This window comes from Macrotis lagotis, chromosome 4, assembly GCF_037893015.1.
Source record: "Macrotis lagotis isolate mMagLag1 chromosome 4, bilby.v1.9.chrom.fasta, whole genome shotgun sequence".
Taxonomy (NCBI): Eukaryota; Metazoa; Chordata; class Mammalia; order Peramelemorphia; family Peramelidae; genus Macrotis; species Macrotis lagotis.
In genome coordinates this window covers 117,734,764-117,749,176 of record NC_133661.1, presented here as the reverse complement: position 1 = coordinate 117,749,176, position 14,413 = coordinate 117,734,764, and the positions used below count along the sequence as shown (strand labels likewise).

The 14,413-nt window shown below is 35.8% G+C and overlaps 1 protein-coding gene across 2 annotated transcripts in view; it reads right to left on the bottom strand.

The window, feature by feature from the left end:
- Positions 1-14,413, bottom strand: part of ADAMTSL3 (ADAMTS like 3) — a 713,745-nt gene that overhangs the window by 392,419 nt on the left and 306,913 nt on the right. The gene's annotated exons all lie outside the window — the stretch shown is intronic.

The following is a 14,413-nucleotide window of genomic DNA, read 5'->3' as shown; positions in this document are numbered from 1 at the left end:
TAAGAAATTCTCCAGGAAAATTGCCCTGATTGAAGCAGAAGGTAAAACAGGAATTGATGGAATCCACCTATCAACTCTTGAAAGAGATCCCAAAATGAAAACTGTCAGGACTGTTATAGCCAAATTTCTAAACTCCAAAGTCAAAGAGAAAATATTACAAAAGCAGCAAGCAAGAAACAATTCAAATATGGTGGGGCTACAGTCAGAATAACACAAAATTTAGTAGTTTCTAGATTAAGGGCTCATAGGGCTTGGAATGTGATGTTCTGGAAGGAAAAAGAACTTGGATTACAATCAAGAATCAACTACTCAGCAAAACTAAACATACTCTTTCAAGGGAAAAGATGGATATTCAATGAAATAAGGGACTTTCAAATTTCCCTGATGAAATGACCAGAGTCAAACAGAATATTTGGTATCCAAGTACAGGGCTCCAGTGAAGCATAGAGAGAACAGACAGGAAGGGCAAATTATGAGGGACTTAAAGATGTTGAATTGTTTGTATTCCTGAATGGGAAGATGATACTGATAACTCATATGAATGTTCTCATTTTATTAGGGCAGTTAGAAAAAAGTATATATAGACAAAGCACAGGAGGGAATTTAATTTGAAGGTTTTTTAAAAAGATGGAATTAATGGGCAAGAAAGTAAATAAAGTGAGTAAGTAAAAACCAAATAGTTGGGAGAAAGGGAAAGGAGAGGTAGAATAGGGTAAGTTATTTAATATAAAAGAGGCAAGGAAAAGTTTTTACAATGAAGTGGAAGAAAGGGAAGGTGAGGAGGAGTGAGCAATCCTTTAATCCCATAGGCAGTGGCTCAGAAAGGAAATAACATACACACTCAATAGGGTATAGAAATCTATCTTACCCTAGAGGAAAGTAGAAGAGGAAAGGCATAGGAGAAAGGGGATGGGGGGCTGTAAGTGATAGATAAGAGGGAAGATTGAGGGAAAGGGTAGTTAGATACAATACACTTTTGATAAGGGACAGGGTGAAAGGAGAGAGAGAATGAAATAAAAGGGGTGGGGGATAGGAGAGAGGAAAATATAATTAGCAATATCAACCATGGGAAAAATATTGAAGCAATTGCTCTGATGGACTTATGATGAAGAAAGAGCTGACAGTGTCTGAATACAGACTGAAGCACACTTTCTCCCCCCACTTTATTTTTGTTGTGGTTTCTCTTTGTTTGTGGGAGTATTATGTCATATTGTAAAATATAGTCATTTTTACAACCTGACTATTGTAGTAATGTGTTTTGTGGTTACACATTTTTAATCTACATCAAGAAACTTGCTTTTTCAATGGGAGGAGTGGGGTGGGAGGAAGGGAGAGAATATGAAGCTCAAGGTTTTCAAATTAAATATTTAACCCTGCTTTTGCATTTAGCTGGGGTAAAATTTAAAAATAAAATAAAAAGAATAATAAAAAAAGAATTTTTTTCTTAAAAAGGAAATGATCTTGTAGGTGGTATAGTGGATAGAGTGCTGAATTTGGAAATCTGAAATGCCTAATTTCAAATCCCTTCAGAGGTATATATTAACTTTGTGACAATGGACAGTTTCCTCATCTCTAAAGCAGATATTAACAACAGCACCTCTATCTCATAGTTATGAGATAGTAGTTATGAGTATCAAGTAAGATAACTTATGAAAGGCACTTTGCAAGCCTTGAAGTGCTATATACAATTATCTCTTCCACATTACAACTTTCCCCATTGTGGTTTCAATATATCATTCACTATATCAATATAATAAATTAAATGTGATTTTTTTGAGTTTTGTAGAAGCCATAGATGACACATGAAGATTAGTAAATAAGAAAAATTTTGAAAACTTAAAATTGCATAAATATATGTAAAATATTGTATAATATCAACACATTTTACCTTTTAATACTGTAAACACTTCCATAAAGAAAAAGAAAAAATTCAGACTTCTCTTAAATTAAGGGAAGGTCTAAAAAATGTTACATGAATATTCCCAGATCATGTTGGCATTCCCTATGATGTAGAAGAGATAACTAATTGCATGCTATTTTGAACCTAGTAAAGTAAGATTATTTTGCTTCAGTCTAGGCATAAGTTACAGGATACAGAACCTGGAAAGAACATAAGAATTCCAAATCCATTTTTTTTTGGATAAAGAAACTAGAACATCTAGAAAAGTTTAAAAGAATTGTCCAGGTAAGCAGCAGATTTAGAATTAAACCCTATTTTCTGACTCTAAATTCAGAAAGCAAAGCACTTAGTCCCCTTCAGAGAAGATCTGTATAGTCTAGCTGTGTCAAATGGATTTCATTCATTGTTTAGAAGCAACCAGCCTCTTTATTCATCCAATCAAAAAAAAATTGCTTGTAAGTCTCTTGTAAGGGTACATAAATCTAGTTATGTTTTTGTATAACTGTGATGAAATCAATTTGGCTGAATGATTTTAAAACATTATTAAATGTTTAAATTGTTTTAATATATTTGGTCCTGATGGATATATAAGGTTTTTAGAAATCTAGAAATCTCTGCAATTTTTATTTGATCCAGAGTGTAATATGGTCAATAATTATGACTCCATTTGAAGTTGTATTAGCAGTAATCAGATCAAGGAATATAGCTAAGACTTTTAACAACTAAATTTCTTCTTTCTTCCTTCTTCCTCTCTTCATCCTCTCCTCCTTCTCCTCTTCTCCTTCTCCTTTTCTCTTCCTCCTTCTTTTCCTCCTCCTCCTCCCTTTTCTCTATCTCTATGAAAATTCTACCTTCCAATGGAAAAGAAAGTAGATATTCTTGTGTAATGGTATCAAACAGTCTCTTGTGTTTAGAGAAGGCAAAGAAGAGAGGAGAAAAGGTAAATCAAAGTCCTCTCATTAGTTCCAAACAGTTAGAAAAGATTACTTTCTCTAAAACAGGAAAGGTGATAGCACATGCTGCTTTTGTAAAGCAAGGACTTTTGACTCCCTATTGAACTGAAATCCTACAGGTTCCCTCCTTGTCCTCCAATTCTAAATTAATAGAATTATGGCAATTTGCAAGAAAGCAATCTGCTTAAGTTTTATGAATGAAAATAAGAAATGAATAGTCTAGTTGAAATTGAGAAAGGTGCTAAATTGTGTCAGTATTTTCTTCAGAAAGTTATTATATAACTTTGAGTTCAGTTACTCTAATAAAGAATAACCATGTATTACTTTTTAAAGGAAGGTAGTACAAATTTATCTCTCTCAGATAAATTTATATTTTTGATAAAAGCTTATTAATTGGACCATATTACCACAACTCAGTTATCATCATGATTTAGTGACAACTTGTCCCAATTATAAGCAAAATAGTAGAGAAAGGAAAAATAAAACAGGTTGAGTTCTGAATTTGGTCAATTGAAACTGAAAGCAATGTTTCATCACTAATATAAATACAACTGTAACAAAGAGAGTTATACTTCAACAAATTATATAACAAATTACATGATATATTTATTCAATATAAATCACCAAGAGATATATTAGGGTACCCATCAGCCCCTTAAATTTTGTTCAATACAAAGGGTTTTGTCTCTCTATCTCTAAGTTTTCTGGAAGATTTCCTCTTCTTCACTATTTCATTTTGCTTATGTTAAGCAGAACCTTTTTTTCAAATTCAACACTTAGTCAATCCCTTGACTGGCCTGATTTGATATGGTTTGTGCTATAGTCTCTTAATACATACATAAATAACCACTTTATGAACCAGGCAAAAAATGAAATGCAAGTTATTTAAAAGTTAAGGACACAAGAGCCTAAATTTCCTATACAGGAATTTGCCAGCTTACTCTAGAAATAACTCTTGAACCATGGTAGCCAAAATAGAAAAGTATTGCCTTCAGATTTTTAATTTTATTCCACTGACTGTGAAAGCTAATGATTCTTAAAGCATATGAGAATCTGAAAATGTTGTTTCACAACTATGTACTTCCTACTCATTACAACAATCATAATAACCTGATATAGAATACTTTCGAAACCATAAATTTATCAGTGCATAGAAAACATATGTTGTCTCCACATGGGAATACATTAAAAATATTAATAAAATTGCTCTGGAGTTTATATTGCAACAATTTATAGTGGTCACTTTAAAATTGCTAGTATTCTGGTAGTATACCTTAACTCAAATATTAGTGTATTAAAGACCTAGTGTATGTTTTGTAGAAGAAAAAGATATTAACTTCTAAAATAATAGCTAACTTAAGCCTTGTATTTTTCATTGCTGGTACTTGCCTGTAGTATCATGTTACAAGTTCTTCAAGAGAAAGGGATTTTTTGGCTGGCTTACTGTACAAAGCACAAACTAGCCAAAAGGTATTAAATGTAATTGAATTTTTAAAATAACAATTCACAAAGAAATTAACAAGTGAAAATTATATCTACCCAAATTCCCTGAATGTTGTATTTAAAGAGAGGCACACAACTCTCTAAAGTTCTAGGGCGTCTTTGTTTTGAATATAATTTCCCAAGCAGTACCCTTCCTCCAGAAGGGATTGACCACAAGGGTTCAAGATTTATAAAGGCTTTATAAGTCTCTGAGGCTGTTCAGGCATAGAGAACAGTCTTAAGATTTCCAAAGGAAGTAAGTGATACTACTCTGGGTTTCTTTTCAACATCTCAAAGCACTTCCCAGACTTATAGGGAGGGTTGTTAAACACTGGAATGAGTCTGGAATAATTTAAATATGGCCATATCTAAAGGTGGAGAGCTAGGCATTGTGACTTATTAAGGGTTCATCCTGCTCAATTATTTCTAGTAGTCTCTGATTCTAGGCAAATGTATACCACAACCTACCTAGGAAGAAGGGGGGACCTTCTTTTATAAAGCTGAGACCCAGAGAGGCAAGGAGATTTGCCAAAGTGCTTTCAGCATGTTTCTGAGTGAGCCAAGCACTGGACCCAAGTCTCTTCATACTTGGTCTTTGTTCTAACCACCAGACCACACTTCTACTTTATTATGATGATGATACCTTCCATTTGTAGAATATTTCATGTTTTTTGAAGAACTTTTGTATAGTTTCAGAAGGGATAGGTAAGTGTACTGATTCTGAAGCTTAGAGAGGGTCACCTTGGAAGAAGGGGTCATGAAATCATGGATTTTAGAGTTGGAAATGGTCTTAGATGATGTTTAATCCAATGGCTACCTGAAGAAAGTGCTGGGTCTGATGTCAGGAAGACCTTGGTTCAAATAAAGCCTCAGGTATTTAATAGTTATGTGACTCTGGGCAAAGTGCTTAACCTGCTTTGCTGCAGTTTCTTCTGTAAAATGAGCTGCAGAAGGAAATCGCAAACTACTCCAGTATCTTTGCCAAGAAAACCAAATGGGGTCACAGAGTCAGACACAAATGAAAGAAAAAATGATTAAACATACAACAACCACCTAAAAAATAAATCTCCCTATCAATCACTTACAAGGGCTTGTTCTGCCTTATATGGTACAGAGGGGGTGGACCCTGGTAGTCTTAACCAACAATTGATAGGGAATTCATTGATCACTTTCCAAAAGCAGTACCTAAACATTGAACTATTACTTCTTCATATCTGAAATATATTCTCTTTCATAGGAGTTAAATGAAGAAATTCACCCAAATTTTTGGTCTCATACTGAATGGGGAAAAAAGCTGCTTTCCTTTCAGTCTTGTAGATCTCAATGTAGGCTGAAAGAACAGATTTTGTTTGTGTCAGTGAAGTATAGCCCATTTCAATGTTGAGTAATACATTCTTCAATTTATTCATGGCAGTGTATTAATCCTAAACCCTCTTCTCCAAATATGAGGCAAGATTCCCCCTCTCCAAAAAATAACTTTTAAAAATTAGAGCATGTAAAAATATGAAAATTGTGATTTCATTGATTCAGCATCAACTGAGGCTTCCCCCCATTAGTTTTATAAACTTCTCTGCAGTTTACAGTCTCAGAGAGTTTCCTGGAGTACTTGAGAAGTTAAATGACTTATCCAGGGTCATGCAATATTTCTGGGATTTGGATTATGCCATCTTCTTTCCGAAACCAGATATCTGACTACTACTGTAAATATAGTAATATTTGATATGTAATGTTGTTTAGTCATGTCTGACTTAGTGACCCTGTGGACCATATCTTTCTTATCTTTACAAAGATACTAGAGTAGTTTAGCATTTTCTTTTCCAGTGGATTAAAGCAAACAAAGGTTAGATGACTTGCCCAGTAACAGAGCTAGCAAGTTCCTGAAGTTGGATTTATATTCAGATCTTCCCTAATCTAGGTCGAGCACTCTGCCCAATGAGACATCTAGTTGTCTCCTACATAAGATACAGATATAATTTTAACACAAAACCAACTCTAAGAAAGATAAAGAATATCAATCCAATCACCAAAGTCTTAGTTTCTACCTGCCCCTCTTCCACTAGGTTTCTGGTAGTGGTAGCCATGGTTCACCTTCTATTTGACAACAAAGAAAGAAATCAAAATATAGCTATCATTTATCTCATGCTTTATGGTTTGCAAAGGATCTCCCATGTTATCTATTTTGATCCCCACAACAATCTTGTGAAGTAGTTGCTATTACTACTTCCAGTTTTACATATGAACAAAGGGAGGCTAAGAAAAATTAAGGGAACTGTCCAGGGTCACACAGATAATAGATGTCTGAGATCAAATTTGAACTCAAGTTTTCCTGACTCCAAGTCCAACTTCTTATCCAAAGTCAGGGTGGTCAACTAACCAATGACAATACATTCATTTGCACATGAATTAGATGTAAGTAATGCAGAGTTGCACAAAGTCTTCAGTCTCTCTCTTCCAGAGTCATTGAAGTTCAGGGGTAAAACAAAAATCAAGACTTCATGGGATAAAGTGGATGACTTTGGCATCTTTGATGATTGAGCAAAGTCTAGACACCCCGCAGGTACACCTTCATGGCTGTTGTTATGGAACAAATTGTTATCTGCCCATTTGAGTGGGAGAAGTCTTCACATACTTGGGGAAGACACTACACTAATTCACCAACAGGTTTGAGGCCTGTTAATTACCGTAAATTTGATTTAGCCCACCTTCTCGAATTTAGATACAGTTGTGCTGGAGTATGGCTAAGGGGCAAGCTGTAGCCAAAGGTTGGGTGACAGATGGACACCAAAGATGGATGAGAAGTCTTGAAAAGAGCTCAGCAAACCTTCACACCAAAAATGTTAGTCCTTCATGAACATCCCACATACCATCTATATTACATAAACCAAACTCAGAGAGGCTATGGCATGTTCAGAAGCAGTAAGTGGCAAAACTAGGTTTGAAATCTAGGTTACTAGACTTGTGATTATTTTGTAACATGGTTCCTCTTTTCACTTAATTGTCCCATTCTGTTAAGAGTCCCACCCACAAAAACTAGGGTTTTGGATTAGATGGATAAGTGAAATTCTAGGTCTGATATTCTATGACTTTTAAAGAGATTTGATAATAGAGGGGTAGTGGGTAGAATACAATAGAGATTACCTGTCTTGTTGTTTGGTTTATGTAACATAGATTAACATAGACATGGTATGGGGGAACTCTTTTGTTTCTTCTTTCAACAAAGATGAGGAGCCAGAAGAATTTTCTTCTGATTGCCTAGTCATTGGAACTCCCTCTTCTCCTCTGTTCTACATTCCCTGTTCTCCCTCCAGTCCTCACCCTTCCCCCATCATAACCTTCATATCTTCAATATTTGCAGCCTATGATCAAGAATCACTCTTCTTGCCAAGGCATGATGCAATGGAAAATACACTGAATGTGTAGTCAGCAATCTATAACCCCACCTTTGCCATTTAATGCCACTGTGAATTTGGCCATGCAACTTAATCTTTCAGGGCTTTAATCTTTCCTGCACTAAAATGACAAGGTTGGACTAAGTTACTTTTAAAGTCACTTTGAGCCCTAAATCTGTAATCCTACTTTATCATTTCACCACATCCCCTCTTATTACCTAAGGAAATGTGCTCCTTTGATCATCCTTTATTGTTTTCAATTCCTTCTTATTCACTAATTCATCTTCTATCAATCAACTAATATCATTTCCTTGCAAAAGTCTCTCACAAACTTCTTTTTAATTCATTTAACCTTGCCAGATTCTAAATCTATTAACCTATAAACTTTTGTAATCAAATTACAGGGAAAAAAAAGCTATGGGTTACCTTCATTGTCTCTAACTTCTTGTAGTTATCTACTGACACTAACACTCCACTGAAGCTGCATTCTCCAAGATAACTAAAGATTCCTTAATTGTTAAATAAAAAGGTCTTTTTCTCTCCACTCTCTCCTCTCAACCTAGTTTTCTTCTATCAGTCACCTGTCTAACCATTATTCATCAAACTCCTTTGTTTGATCATCTCTATCTATCACTTACCTCCCTAATCTGTCTAACTTCAAGGCTGATTCTAAGCTGGGTCTTTTTCTCCCAATTAATATTCCACCCATTGCTATCAAAAGCTCTCATAGATTTCAATTATTTCTATGTGGATGCATCCCTAATTTCTCTCTTGATCTCTGTAAAGAAGCTGTTCCAATTTTTTCTTGTTTCTTCAAGTCTCCTTGAGGTGGCTCAATAAAGCAATAATTTCACAAGTTTGTGTTGTACTGAAAATTCACACCATCAACAGCTTTTTTGTACCTTTCCACTTGGATGTCCAACTGGTACCACAAATTCAACATGTCCAGAATGTAACTCATAACTGACCCTCCCTCAACTCTCCCTTATTTCCATTTTTCTGTTATTATTAAAGGTATCAACAGCTTTCTCATCACCCAAATTCATTTGGAATTATCCTGTCTCTCTATTCTCCTTTATCCCTGCCCTGGTTGTATCCAATCAGTTATCAGGTCTTGGTAATTATATCTGTCTCATCTATCCCACTCCTCTCCACTCATAGTCACCCCACACATACCAATTGAAGGTCTCCTCCTTGTTCTTCCTGTTTCTAGTCTTTCCCCTTTCCAATTCATATTCTACACAGCTGCCAAATAATCTCACCAAGATACAATTCAAACTCTATCATTTCCTTCTTTAGAGTCTTCCATGACTTCTGATGGCCTCTAGGATAAAGTAAAAACTACTTAGCTTGGTCTTTTAAAGTCTCTAACATCCTTGCTTCAGCTAAACATTCTAGATTTGTTTCTACAATACCTTCTTTCTACAATTACTCTTTGAGTTCCAGGTAAACTGACCTATTTGGTATTCTCCAAACTTGAAATTCCATACACTGTCACCTTACCTTCACTTAGGTCATTCCACCTTGCCCAAAGGGCAGTTAAGTGGCAGAGTAGATAGAATGCTGAACCTGGAGTCAGGAAGATCTAAGATCAAATCTGGTCTCAGACACTTACTAGATGTGTGACCTTGGCAAGCCACTTAACTCTGTTAACCTTAGTTTCCTCATCTAAAATGAGCAGGAGAAAGAAATGACAAACCACTCTAGCATCCTTGCCAAGAAAAGTCCAAATGGGGTCATAGTTGGAGATGACTGAAAAGGGCTGAATAACCTTCCATGAAATGCCTCTGAATCTCAGAATCCTTAGTTTCCTTCAAGACAGCTTAGATGGCACCTCCTACAGGAAACCTTTCCTGATTCCCCTCATTTGGCAGTCTTCTCTCCCTCATCAAATTGTTTTGTACTTATCATTTTAAGTATTTTTTTCCTACCCCTACCCTCCAATTTCCACTGAAATCTAAGCTCCTCAATATCTGGAACTAGTTTTGTTTTTACTTTGTCTTGTAGATATTCAAATAAATGCTTATTGAATTAGATTGTACTATGACTTTCCCAGGTTCTCACAGCTAATAGTATAAGAGCTGGGATTCAGTTCTCAGACTTCTAATTTCAAATTCAGGAAGCCATCCCCTTATTTTCAGGCTCCCAACCAGTGCCCTCTACTATGGTCTCCCTCTCCTAAAATGGTCACTCTAGAGAAGCAGGCTTTCTTCTTGCGTTCATGATGTCCCTGCTGAACATAGAGTCATTCTACCTCTTCCTTTACTTAATCCTCCTGCATCTGTTTTTTACTGTCATTGAGACCACTATTCTCTTTATCCCTTGTTACTTTCTTGGGTCACTACCCCTGCTCTAACTATACTTTCTTCTCCCACCTCAAACCAATAATCAGTCATTTTGACTCAATGCTTTTCTCTCTTCTTGAACCCCTTATGCCTTCTTGTCCTATTGCTCTACTTCTCTTCTCTCTTTCTTCCTTGGACCCCCTTCCATTTACCACTTTCACTTATACTGACAAATTGATGAGTAAAGCTGGAGAAAACATTTAATGTGCTGAGTGGCACATCAGAAATTTATATTTTCATCTTCTTTCATCTCCTCTCTTTCTCTAAAATTAAACCTCTACTGGTGCCTTCTCTGTTCCTACAACCATACCCAAGTTTCTATTATCCTTAATTTTTTTTAAATCTTCACTAAACTCTACCAAGCACTCAAGTTACCATCTTATAGCTTTCTTCCCTTATTGATAAAAACTTCCCCCAACCTCTGCCTCATCAAAGTCTTTTCTTCCTTTGAGATGAAGTTCAGGGATCCTTAGGCTTCACCAGATTGCCAAAGTGGGCCATGATATAAAAAAAGTTAAAAACATGTTATTGAGTTATGATCACATTTGGGATTTTCTTTGCCATTTCCTCCTTCAGGTCATTTAACAGATGAGAAAACCAAGGCAAACAGGGGTAAGTGACTTGCCAAGATTAGAGAAAGCTAAATATCTGAGGCTGGATCTGAACTCAAGAAGATTCTTACTGACTTCAGGTCTAGTACTTTATCCACTGTGCCACCTGGCTTCCCTCTTAAAACATTTAGCCTAGTTACAGGGCTTTCCATAGGTAACATGTCACTAGACAGGAATACAGAAGCAGTCATTGTGGGAATCAGTGTGATGAGAACACAGGACTAGAAGTCAGAAAGCCAGGGTTCTAACTGAGGCTCCACCATAAATTGGCTATATGACCCCAGGAATTTTCACTTCATCTCACTGGACACCTAATTAATCATGTGTAAACAACCCAAACTTATCATTTCTATCTAAAATTCTCTTTCAGTTGTAATATGTTAGGCTTCTGCACATGAATCCTAAAATTCATTCTATAAACTTTGCCAAATGTATATGACTAAGCACATGGCAGGAACCCCAAAATACTGGTTTCACTCTGAAGACAGTCATATATGAATCTGATGAGTCCAAGTTTCAATCCCAGTCTTAGCAGTATAGAGCCTCTAGTTCAGAAGCCTATGAAGTAATAATGAGTGACCCATTGGAAAGGAGAAATGAGTTATAGAATTCACCACTTCTAGACAATTTGGAAGGAATGGAGTATGAGGAGTGGTTTATGCAAAAGTCTTACCTTTCCCCTAGACAGGTCACTGATATCAGAAATCAGGGGATATTTTAGCCTTGAAAGGCTAGGTAGCTACTTGGATCATCTGGAAGGGGTTTTGGACCAAATCCCAGAAATATATATATGACACTTAGGAAAAGTACATTCTGGATAGAGTCATTATAATTTCTAATAAATCAAAACCATAAATGTATCTATTTTGGTTGACTTACTGTAAGGTGAAAGCAGAAATTTACAGTAACTAATTTATTCTTATGGCAGTTTTCATCAAAAATATACAACCACTATTTCAGTAGAAATCCACCTGCGTCCACTGTCTCTGGAACCTAAATCAATGGATAAAATCATATAAATTAAATATAAATAAGGAGAAAGGGAAAATATTTTTTCCTGCCTAAGAATAATTCTTCCACCTGTGTTCTCATCTATCTCCCTATTACTTCATTTAGCACCTTGCTCCTTTTCTTATTTCCTCTTGAATCTTCCATCTCTCCCTATTTACTGGCTCATTGCTTCTTGTTTATAAATATATTCAGTTTTTCCCCTCTCTCTTAAAACAACCTTTGCTTGATTACTGTCTCTCTTTATCTCTTGCCACCCTCCCACCTCACTTTCTTTGCTAAACTTTTTAAATAAATTATTTTTACTCAGTCGATGACAAGAAATCAACTTACCCTGCAAACATTATGGAAACCAGCAGAGAGCAGTGGAGTCCAACTAAACTGGAAAACACAGCAGATACTAGCCTAAATAGTCCAAGAAGAATGGAAACCATAGAAGTAAAGTATTATGGAAGGCAAGCATCATTTGGCTGTCAGTCAGTTGGTCGGTCAGTATGTACTTACTAGGCAGCTGCTATGTGCCAAGCACTGGAGATACAAAAAAAGGCAAAAAAATAATCTCTGTTCTCAAGGAGTTCACTGTCTAATGGGAGAGACAATGTACCAACAGCTATGTACAAAATAATAAAACCTATGTATTAAAAAAAAAGTTTCTATGAGAGACTCAATGGAGGGAAGGCACTCATCAGGAAAGACTTCTTGCCAGAGGCATTGGATCACAAAGACTCAGAGATTTAGAGACAGGTGAACCTCAAAGGTCCTCTAGATCAAACTTCTCCTTTTATAGATGAAGAAGAAAGGTAGTGAAGGGTGGGGGTGGGGCTCAATTATCTGAGCCCAGGTCACAGAGAGAACCAATGGCAGAAGAGGGATTTGATTACACATATTTGGTTTTTTTTTTTAAGGCTTTTTGCAAGACAATGGGGTTAAGTGGCTTGCCCAAGGCCACACAGCTAGGTAATTATTAAGTGTCTGAACTCAGATACTCCTGACTCCAGGGCCAGTGCTCTATCCACTGGACCACCTAGCTGCCCCCAGAATAGGGATTTGAACCAGGTCTTCTGACTGTCCATTAGACTACACTGCTTTCTCCCTTTCTGATGAAGAAGGTAAGTGTAGTTATGTAATTGTAAACTTGGAACTGAGCACTTAAGTTGAAGTGGATAGTCTAAAGGGGACTGAGGGAAAATGGGCTAGAAGCATGATCAAGTTGGGTAGGGATAGTGAATGTGGGTCATGGACACATCAAATATCAGAGTTGAAAGAGACTTTAAGAGCTTGACTAATCAGTCTCATTACTTTATGCTTTTGGAAATTAAATCTCTTTGAGGTAAATGTACCAGGTCACACAGTCAATTTAAGAAGAACCAGAAGTAGAAGCCAGATCTTCTGACATCTCCCCCACCCTTCCCCTTTAAGGTTTTTTTTCAAATATCTCTATCTCTATCTCTATCTCTATCTCTATCTCTATCTCTATCTCTATCTCTATCTCTATCTCTATCTCTACCTCTACCTCTACCTCTACCTCTCTATCTCTATCTCTATCTCTATCTCTATCTCTATCTCTATCTCTATCTCTATCTCTATCTCTATCTCTATCTCTATCTCTATCTCTATCTCTACCTCTACCTCTACCTCTACCTCTACCTCTACCTACCTCTACCTCTCTATCTCTATCTCTATCTCTATCTCTATCTCTATCTCTATCTCTATCTCTATCTCTATCTCTCTCTATCTCTACCTCTACCTCTACCTCTACCTCTACCTCTCTATCTCTATCTCTATCTCTATCTCTATCTCTATCTCTATCTCTATTTCTATCTCTATCTCTATCATCTATATCTATGCATATATATATATATATTAATTACAGGCTATGACCAAATATGTGTGTATATATACAAATATTGATACACACACATATAGGGAAAAATTGCACATATAATTTTCTGCTAAAAAGGTTCAAGTGATTTGTGGACTTTCTTTTGACAGAGTATACTGGTCCTATCCACTTCAAATATCAGGGCACTATAGCTGGAATCCCTTCAGTTGCCTTCCTCTTCCTTATCATCTAATCTCTTTTTAACCATTTGTATTCTGATTCTCATTTTAGTTCCCTTCTCTACCCGCTCCCCCAACTAAACAGATCCAGCAGTGTTTGCTAATCTTTCTCCTCCTCATTGCAACAATTGACAATGATAATCTTCCTCCCTTTATTTATATGTTTGAAACATTAACTTAATGAAAATAAATCCATAGAGTATTACATTATATTTTATCTCTTCTAAATCCCTTTTTAATCTTTTTATGGAATTTGAAAAAACAATTAAGAATTCATAAAAACTTGAGAGTAAATTCTTAATATTTTGCAAATATGATCTAATTTTTAACTCAGAAATTTAAAAATATAAACCTACATATATATATATATATATATATATATATACAATATAGAGTTATTTTTTAAAGATTTACATTTTTTAATATATTAAAAAAAACTTGGAAAACAATCTTGTTAATTTCCCTCTGGCCAACCTTGAGTATAGTCTATTTCAATAAATGGGTCATTCATAATATTTTAATAAGAAATTAATTCCAGTGGATAAAAACCCAAGAAGAAGACTCAGGAAACTTGGGTTCTAATCCTGAATTCTCAACTAACACCATTATCTACTTCATCATAGCATTGCTCGCTTTCTGGGGATGCTATAAAAAGACAGAAAAA